Raw genomic sequence first — 9857 nt, 5'->3', positions numbered from 1 at the left:
TCTTCTTCTTCATTCCAGACAAATGGACAGGACAGAAGTAAGGGTCATGCATTATGTGCAACAGTTAGTCCACCTTCTTCTAGATGGTTAGTTGATTCAGGTGCTTCACATCATATGGCATCTTCTTAGGATATTTTCTCATCTTTTCAGGCTTCTCCTACACCACACATTTTGATGGGTAACAACACTTTTATGACTGTATGTGGGAAAGGTTTTATCGACATTGATGATGGTACGTTTCATGATGTATTATGTGTTCAGATTACTCATAGTGGGATAGGGAAGACAGTTGAGTTCACCCGAGATTCAGTGCACATCAGAGACAGTGAGACTGGCAATATTGTTGCAACATGGATAATTGATCATTCTTCCCGCTTGTACTCTTTCTCTCATTTTGGTCCACCATCTCCATTGTCTGTGTATCACTCTCTTTCTTCAAGAGAGCATGTTGAGGTGAAGTCAGGTCATTTGAACTTGTGTGTTGTTCCTGAGACCAGTGTTGTGACTTCTACACTTCCACCTCCTGTTGAGATTGCATCTGTTAAGCAGGATTCCTCTTCAGCATTGCCTGACATTGTAGCTCCATGCATTGAGCCACCTATTCTAGTTGTTGAGGATATTTCAAAGGATCATCATGCATTCTCCTTTGAGCATCATCCAGGGCTTCCAGTTTCACCTCATGTTCAAGGGTATCCTCTTCTTTGTCCGCAGCGTTTGTTTCTTCCGTATTGGAGACACATTGGTTTGACTATCGACACAGGGGTTTTATCATTCTGGGAGGCTTTGGAATCTCAAACCTCTCTCACGGGGGGGTTGATTGTACACATGTTCTTGAGAGAGTCTCTTGAGACATGCACTTGCATATGTACTTTCTTTTTTCCATCTCTTTTCGAGAGGAGTTTTTACCCATTGGGTTTTCTCCTTTTCTCCACTTTACAGAGATTTGCATGTTGTGATTGGGTACCTCATCAGGCCTTGTTGTCGGGACCCAAATTTGCATTGTTGCATGTAGTTGCATTTTTTTGCATGTAGCTGCTTTCATGCACTTAGCTTTTTTTGCTACTCCCTAAATTCATCTTAAGGGGGGTGTTAGAGTAAAAGGTTTTATTTACTTAATTAATTTAATCATATTAATTAATTAATTAAATCACCTTTTCTTTTTTCACTTAAGCTAAATTTAGGAAGCTTTTTTAGGCATTTAATAATTATTATATTTCATGCATTCATCCCTTAGGGTTTGCTTTAGGGTTTTGATCTCCTTTATTAAAGGATTGATCTCATTGGAATAATTTATTCTAGCAAGTTAATTCATCTTGAATCTTCGTGATTATCCTTATAAGGTACTTTATGACTCTGTCCTTTGACATTTTAGTCCTTTATGTCCACTATGCCATTAGTCTTGTGTTGGTATCCATCTTTTATACAACAAATCGCAAATAATGGTAGGACTACCAAGTATACTTGCGACATTGCTCTCACTGTCACAATTTCATGAGAAACTCAAATAGTCCTATTGACGACCTTGCAAAATATAAGGACCTTAAACACCTTCCCACTTGTTGGAGTCTCTTAGTGAAAAGAGATACTCAACATGCTTCCACATAAGACAATAGGTCCCTTCTTGCCATTATTTTCTTGTGACTCTTTAATGCCTCCAATAACTAAAAGCTTTCTCAACGTCTCATGGGAAACATACCAATATTCTTGCTCGTCAACCTTAGGGTATAGGGAAAACAAAGGCATTTCTTGCTTACTCGTGAATTATCATAGATATACACTTGAATACACATTTTAGTACCCTTCATCTCTAAATAGTTGGACTTTGGTTCCCTTTTTATCTTCACCATACATTTCATGAAGTTTTGAAATTCGTTTATGGGTACTTAGATTGGTTAACTTAAGAACCAATTGAATGAAACATTTCAAGACGAAACTTAGTTAGCCCCAAAGTTAATATGCATCCAACAACTCAAGACATACTTGGTGATATATGGAAAGAAACTTGCAAGACCTGCAACATGCCAAAATTTACCCCCTTCTTCTGCAATGAAAGTTTGAACTCAAACAACCATCTACTATTCTTATGCCATGAATTGATGATTCCTTCAATGCAAACACAATAGGGAAAAGCCTAACTCCTTATGCTACATGGGTAAAGGGAAAGACAACACTTAAGTTTTGTCCCTCTTTGGTGAGTGCCATGAGAGATAAAAGTCTAGTTTTTAGTTATTGTTAATTGGGCCTAGGACTAATTTCCCTCTTGATTTATTTTTTTACGAAATGAATTTAAAATTCCCTAAGATTTGGAAATAAGACACCGACCTTTAAAACCTTTGAGGACTTCCTAAACAACTAGACTAATGTATATAAAAAATGTCAATAGTACTCACACGTCCTTATCCTTTTAAGCTACATTGGATTGGCAAAGTTTGATAATAGCCCTAATACAAAAAAGATCACAAACTTTAGCATGATTGTACTCTCAAAGCATGGCACATAAGAATCTCTCATCTAAACCTACAAGTAAATGTTAAGTCCACCAACAAAAAACTCTCTTTTTTCCTCAAGATGTATTCCTTTCCCACAATGATGATGAATTTAATGTTGCAAAATTATTTAATTAGGTTTAGAAAAAGGGTGATATGAGTGAAATTTTGATTTTCATACCTTACAAAACCTAACCAACCATTCCAAAGCATCTAAGTGGGTAGTTTACTTCTTCTAGAAGTATATTTTTTCCCACAAAACCTAATCCCTTCAAGCTACATTGAACTAGTAAAGTCTCTTAAGAGCCTTGAGGCAAAAAAAAAGCCAAAAAATTGCATGATTATATTCTCAAACCATAGCACCTAAGAATATCTTATCTAAACTTTGCGTGTCTTTTGGGTCTACCTGTAACAAAATCTCTTAAATTTTTTCACCTTATATTCATTTGCTCATGATAATGATGAACACAATGTTGTCAAATGCTTCATTTTTTTCAGTGAAAGGGAGCTAATGTTTTGCATTATGTACCTTTTGACACCAAATTTACCATGCCAACACATCTACAATCCTTCCAAGCTACAATGATCCAATGCAATCCACCTGAGAATCTCTCATGTTAAAATATAGGTGGACATAGGGTCCACTTATAATAACCTCTCCCATTTTTCTCAACTTGAATTCATTTTAATGTAGCAACAATAAATGTGCATTTCCAAATGTTTCAATTTTGTTAAGTGAGAGGGTATTATGAGAAATATTTTTCATTATACACCTCATGGCACCAAATTGGCCATGCCAAAATATTCAAAATTGGTGGATAATTCTTCAGTGAAAGGGAGCTAATATTTTGCATTATGTACCTTTTGACACCAAATTTACCATGCCAACACATCTACAATCCTTCCAAGCCATAATGATCCAATGCAATCCACTTGAGAATCTCTCATGTTAAAATATAGGTGGACATAGGGTCCACTTATAATAACCTCTCCCATTTTTCTCAACTTGAATTCATTTTAATGTAGCAACAATAAATGTGCATTTCCAAATGTTTCAATTTTGTTAAGTGAGAGGGCATTATGAGAAATGTTTTTCATTATACACCTCATGGCACCAAATTGGCCATGCCAAAATATTCAAAATTGGTGGATAATTCTTCAGTGAAAGGGAGCTAATATTTTGCATTATGTACCTTTTGACACCAAATTTACCATGCCAACACATCTACAATCCTTCCAAGCTACAATGATCCAATGCAATCCACCTGAGAATCTCTCAAATTAAAATATAGGTGGACATAGGGTCCACTTATAATAACCTCTCCCATTTTTCTCAACTTGAATTCATTTTAATGTAGCAACAATAAATGTGCATTTCCAAATGTTTCAATTTTGTTAAGTGAGAGGGCATTATGAGAAACATTTTTCATTATACACCTCATGGCACCAAATTGGCCATGCCAAAATATTCAAAATTGGTGGATAATTATGTTGGGGATGTCATTTCCTTCCCAAGAATCATAATCCTTCTAAGATACAGTTGTTTGACAAAGTCTCTTAAGAGTTCTAAGACAAAAAAAAAAGTATCAAAGCTTCGCACAATTCTTCTCCCAAATCATGGCATCGACAAATTCCTCATCCAATCCAATAGGTGCATATCTATACTAACGAAAATAACCTCTCATTTTGTCTCAACTTGAATTTATTTGCTTGTTATGATAGTGAACACAATGTTGCCAAATATTTCAATTTTGGTTACTGAGGGGACGTTATGAGAAATATTTTTCATTTTACACCTCATGTCACCAAATTGGCCATGCCAAAATGTCCAAAATTGGTGGATAATACTATTGGGGATGCCATTTTTCTTTCCCAGAATCCTAATCCTTCTAAGATACAATGGTTGACAAAATCTCTTAAGAGTTCAAAGACATAAATAGTGTCAAACCTTGGCACAATTGTTCTCCCAAACTATGGCATCGACAAATTCTTCATCTAATCCTATAGGTGCATTTCTATTCTAACTAAAATAACCTCTCATTTTGTATCAACTTGAATATATTTGCTTGTGATGATAATAAACACAATGTTACCAAATATTTCAATTTTGTTTAATAAAAGGGTGCTACAAGCAATATTTTACATTCTATATTTCATGGCACCTAACTAATCACATCTATGGAATTCTATTAGAGGAATTGTTTTACCTCGCTATAATTCTAATTCATCTAAGCTAGAATGGTCAAGTGAGATCTCTTAGGATTTCTAAGGCTAAAAAAGTGCTAAAATTTTGCATGTTTATTCCCTCAGACCATGGCACCTAGAAATCTCTCACCTACGCCTATAAAGTATGTGTTGGTTCTACTTATAATAGCCTCTTTGTTTTTCTCAACTCAAATCCATTTTTCCATAGCAACAACAAATGTAATGTTGCTAAATGCTTCAATTTCATTTAGTGAAAGGATACTATGAGTGATATTTTACATTTTGCACCTCATTTCACTACACCAACCTATCCAAGTGGATGGTGGAGGAATCATTTCACTACACAATTGTCTTGATCCTTTTGGACTATAATGGTCTAGCAAAGTCTATTAAGAACCCTAAGACCAAAAAATGCAAAACTTTGGCATGACAATTATCTCAAACTATGCAACCCAAGAATATCTCATCTAAACCTACATGCAAATGTAATTTCCACCTTCAATAACCCCTCTAAATTTTTTGTCTAACTTAAATTTGTTTTCTTTTAGTGATGATGAACATGATGTTGTCCAAATGCTTCAATTATGTTTTGTGAATGGTTCTTTGAGTGATATTTTGCATTGTTGCAACTTGTATTATCGAAGCAACTAGTGAAGGCGTCATTTTTCTACACAATCATCCCAATCCCCCTGGGCTACAATGGTCTAATGCAGTCTCTTAAGAGCCCTACGACCAAAAATGTGCCAAACTTTAGACATCAGGTTCATCTACAAAAACCTCTTGGTTTTTCTCAACTCAATTTTTTTCCCAAAACAATGACGAATGTAATATTGCTAAATGTTATAATTGTATTCAATGAAAGGGTGCTATGAGCAATATTTTACATTTTACACCTTGCATGGCACAATAACCATGATAACATGTATAAGTGATATATATCTAATGTTATAAGATATGTCAATAACTACTTAGACATCTTGATATCTTTGAGCTACATCTACCAATGAAGTCTCTAAAAAGGCCCTAAGACTAGAAAAAAAAAAAGTGCTAAACTTTGGTGTGATTATTCTCTCAAACTATGGTACCCAAGAATTTCTCATTTAAACCTATGTGGAAGTTAGATCCACTTGTAGAGGAAGGAATTTGCTACCCTCAAGATGACGAGATCCGAAGGAACAAATCGGCTTTTACTACCTCACTTAACTGGCACTCTAGTGAGCCAGGGAGATCAACAATAAAGAAGAAAGGAAATTATACTAAACTACAAATGGAAATAACTAAATACTTAAAACATACAAAGTAACAAGAATATTGTGATTGCAACAAATAGAAATTAGTAGAACATAGATTTTACCATCAATCTAGTAGAGCCTCGACTTCAAACGCCCTCGCCCTGTGAAGACTTTTGCGCACTACGTTAACTTCTATACGGCCAGAGAACAGTGAATCACCAAGAAATCACTCCAAAGTCAGCTCTATGCTCCACAAATCTATTCACCGCCTACACCCACTCAGACAGGGGAAAATGTTTGGGTTGTATAGGGGCTTGCCTCAATCAATCCCCCACTTCAATGTTTCCACCCTAAATGGATAGCCAGATAGATATATTTGGATAAAACAATAAAAAGACAGTGTAAAAGAAACAAACCCCACTTAATGGAGGAAAACCCCTATTACAAGAGATATGATAATAAAATATATCAAAATGCAACTAGATAAAAGATGCACTTAGAGATTCAATAAATGAGATAGTAGTGCAATGCAGTAGATACAAAAGATAAGAGAGAAGATGAATGTTACACAGCAAGACCCTTCTCTTGAGATGGAAGTGTGATTGTTCTTTGAGAGAAGACCAAATTGTTAGTATGGGCATGCTCTCTTCATCATAATTTCGCCGAGAGGCGATCTACAATGGGATCGAAGTTGTCCGTAAACACAAAATGCCTTTAAGAAAAAAATGACGGTCTCATGCCTGTTTAAATAATCCAAACTATATATCATTGCCATTAATGATTATGGAACGCCTGTAGTTGAATTATACGTAACTACAAACGCAAAGCGACAGAGGTAACGTTTCACAGCTTACTGGCCTTATGAAACTGACGATAATGGAAGAAGAAGCGGTTGTGGAGAACGGAAGTGCAAGAGGCATTCACCTTTTCCTATTTTAGAGGGGCAGATGATAGCAATGTTGAAGAATTCCATTGTAAGCTCCACAAATAAGCTCTGCAAAAGATGGAATGGGTGTTAGAGAAGGGCGATCATCCAGCGATTCAAAACATGGAATGGGTATTAGCAAAGGGCAATCTCCAATCAAGAACAAATGTAGCAACTATTGTAGAAAAGCTGGTCAAAGTGAATGAACCAGTCGCTATGAAAATCAGCTCCATAGACGGAATACCAGATGTTTACTGCCAACTTATTTATGTTATGAGATAATAGGACATTATGTTCTATTATTCCTTGATTTAATTTTCCACTTTCCAACCACTATTTTAGATTTAGAATAGTTCAAGCAATTTAGACTTTCTATTTTAAAATTAGCTAATACGATATTCGTGGGAGTCTTTCTTTGATGATTCTACAATTTAGACTTTCTATTTTAAAATTAGCTAATTTGTTTCTGCAATTTACATTTTTTGATGAAGGAAGGTGAATCTCTATGGGTTTCATTGTTAATCACTTTTTCCATGAATTTTCTGAGTTCATAGAAAATGTTGAAACGTTGTTGTAGGCAGTTGCAATAGATGGACAAAACACGAATATGATGACATATTATGTCTTCAAGGTAATTTTTTTTCAGAATTAGTGTGAATTTGCTAAAAACGAACAACTTACATCTTTTTTCCTTTGTCTGTTGAGATTTTGAATGTTTGAAAGAAAAAAAATTGAAATTTTTGGAACAGATATCTGCATTGGACACCATAGTAGGAAATCAAATGCACCAATCACTATAGCGATCAAGGCACACCATCAAATGATGAGATGGGAATGTTGAATGAAGTTGCTCAGAATTTTCTCAAGGAAGAATACAATTCCTCTCTTAAAATGATTCCCAAGAGTTTTATTTTCAATCTATACATAGACAAGTCTCCTATTTTTATTGAAATTTTTAATTTTTTTTCCTATTTATTTAAATGATCTGTTCATTAATTTCTACCGATCTATTAATATTTAATATTAGGTGAGCCTTGGAAACTAATATTCAGATGCAAAATTTTACCCAATTTTCATATTATTTTTTTTGCTGTGCAAATTCATTAAAATGTTGATATTATTTATTTATTTATTGTTTGGTCTAATTGTTCAGTGAACAATTTCACATTCTTATAACAACTCAATTCTTCTTATTAGTCTTTTTTGCTATTTTGTTTTGGTTATTGGGATTTAGCTATTTTGCCAAGAAGATAGATTGCAGTTCATATAACTTTACTAGAATCTCAAATCATTCTCAAGCTGTAAAAAGTATGGTAGTAGCCAGAGACAAGTTTTGATCTTTTTAGTGTACACTACTGTAGAAAGGGAGGCAACACATAGATCTTCTTCTCATTAAAGTAGATAAAAATGGAGTTAGAAATTTTAGAATGTCAAATTTGATTGTTTTGTTTTGATTTGTTGTAACATCACTACAAGATATAAATGTCATTTTTGGCATCTTCCATAAGCTCTATTAAACCCAAATAAATTTTTCCTATCTTGAGCTTTCTATAATAACATGCATTGATAGAATACATGCCTTATAAGCATCATTTTTGGCATCCTCCATAAGCTCCATTAAACCCCAAATAATTTTTTCCTATCTTGATCTTTGTATAACAACGTGCATCTGAGAGAAAATACATGCCTTTTCTGTATATTGAATTTCGAGCATAATGATCAAATCATGAATGTATTAATCTATATTCCAAAAGGAATTTTTGTTGCTGTGTAAACTTTCCAATGTAAATTAAAAAGATTGAAAGTTTCAATATAGCTCAATTGTTGAAGTACTACTTCTTTCTAAAATTTAATATACATATTCATTTCACTTTAATATTTTAGATCTAATGTCTTTTAATGTCTTCTATGTTGCTTAGCAAAAATATAGAAAGGTTCTATTTATATCTAGATTTTAGTTTTAAATTTATTCTAAAAGATTGATGATTCATTTAAAAAATAGAAATGTTTTATTCATACCTAGATTTTAGTTTTAAATTTATTCTAAAATTGAATGTTTATTTATTTATAAATTTAAAAAAATTATTTTAATTTTATAATTTAAATTTATTTGGTATATTTAGAAATATCAAAAAGATTTTTTTTGCTTTTGTTTCTATATTTCAATCATAAAAATATAAAGTTTCTAAATTCAAAAAATCAAAATTACATGCTACAAGTACAAAGAATAAAAATGGTATATAGTTTTAATTTTCAATTTTAAAAAATAGAAAAAATTATGTTTCTAAAGTTTAATCATAAAAATATAATGTTTCTAAATTCAAAAAATCAAAGTTACATGCATTCACAAATATTTCAAAAATATGATATAGATTTGATTTTTCTATTTATATCTCATTTATCTCTTAGTTGAGTTTGAATATTTTATTATATATTAATAAAAGTCTCATTTTTTTTGTATCAAAATTTTAAAAATTAGTTCCTTTAAAATAGTTTTCTAGAAACTCTAAACCTAATATTATCATTAAAAACAAAAAGTTAATAAGATTTTAAATTTATGTTAATAAGATTATTTTAATTAAAATAAAGTTTAAGCTATTTTAAAATGTATTTATTTTTTTAGAACAAACTTTAAAGCTATTTATTTCATAAATTGAAAAAAGGAGAAAAAATTAACCCTACTTACAACTTGAACCCTAATCTAACCATAATTGAACTTTAACCATATTTGAACCCTAAAACTAATTATAAACCTAATTAAACCCTAATTGAATTGTAATACTAACTCTATTCATAATGGAGCCTCAACCTTTACCTTGAGCATTATCCTTCAATATTTTTCGTAATTATACCCTAACATTAATACTAAACCTAATCTTACCAAATTAAAACCTAACCCTAAACTTAAGTATAACCCTAGAGAATTAAACACTACCTATAACTTCAACCCTCATCTAATTATGATTGAGTCATAACCCCAAACTAAACCTTAACACTAATTGAAACCTA

The sequence above is a fragment of the Cryptomeria japonica genome, chromosome 11 (assembly GCF_030272615.1).
Source record: "Cryptomeria japonica chromosome 11, Sugi_1.0, whole genome shotgun sequence".
In the NCBI taxonomy this organism is placed as follows: domain Eukaryota; kingdom Viridiplantae; phylum Streptophyta; class Pinopsida; order Cupressales; family Cupressaceae; genus Cryptomeria; species Cryptomeria japonica.
This window is presented reverse-complemented; position numbering follows the sequence as displayed.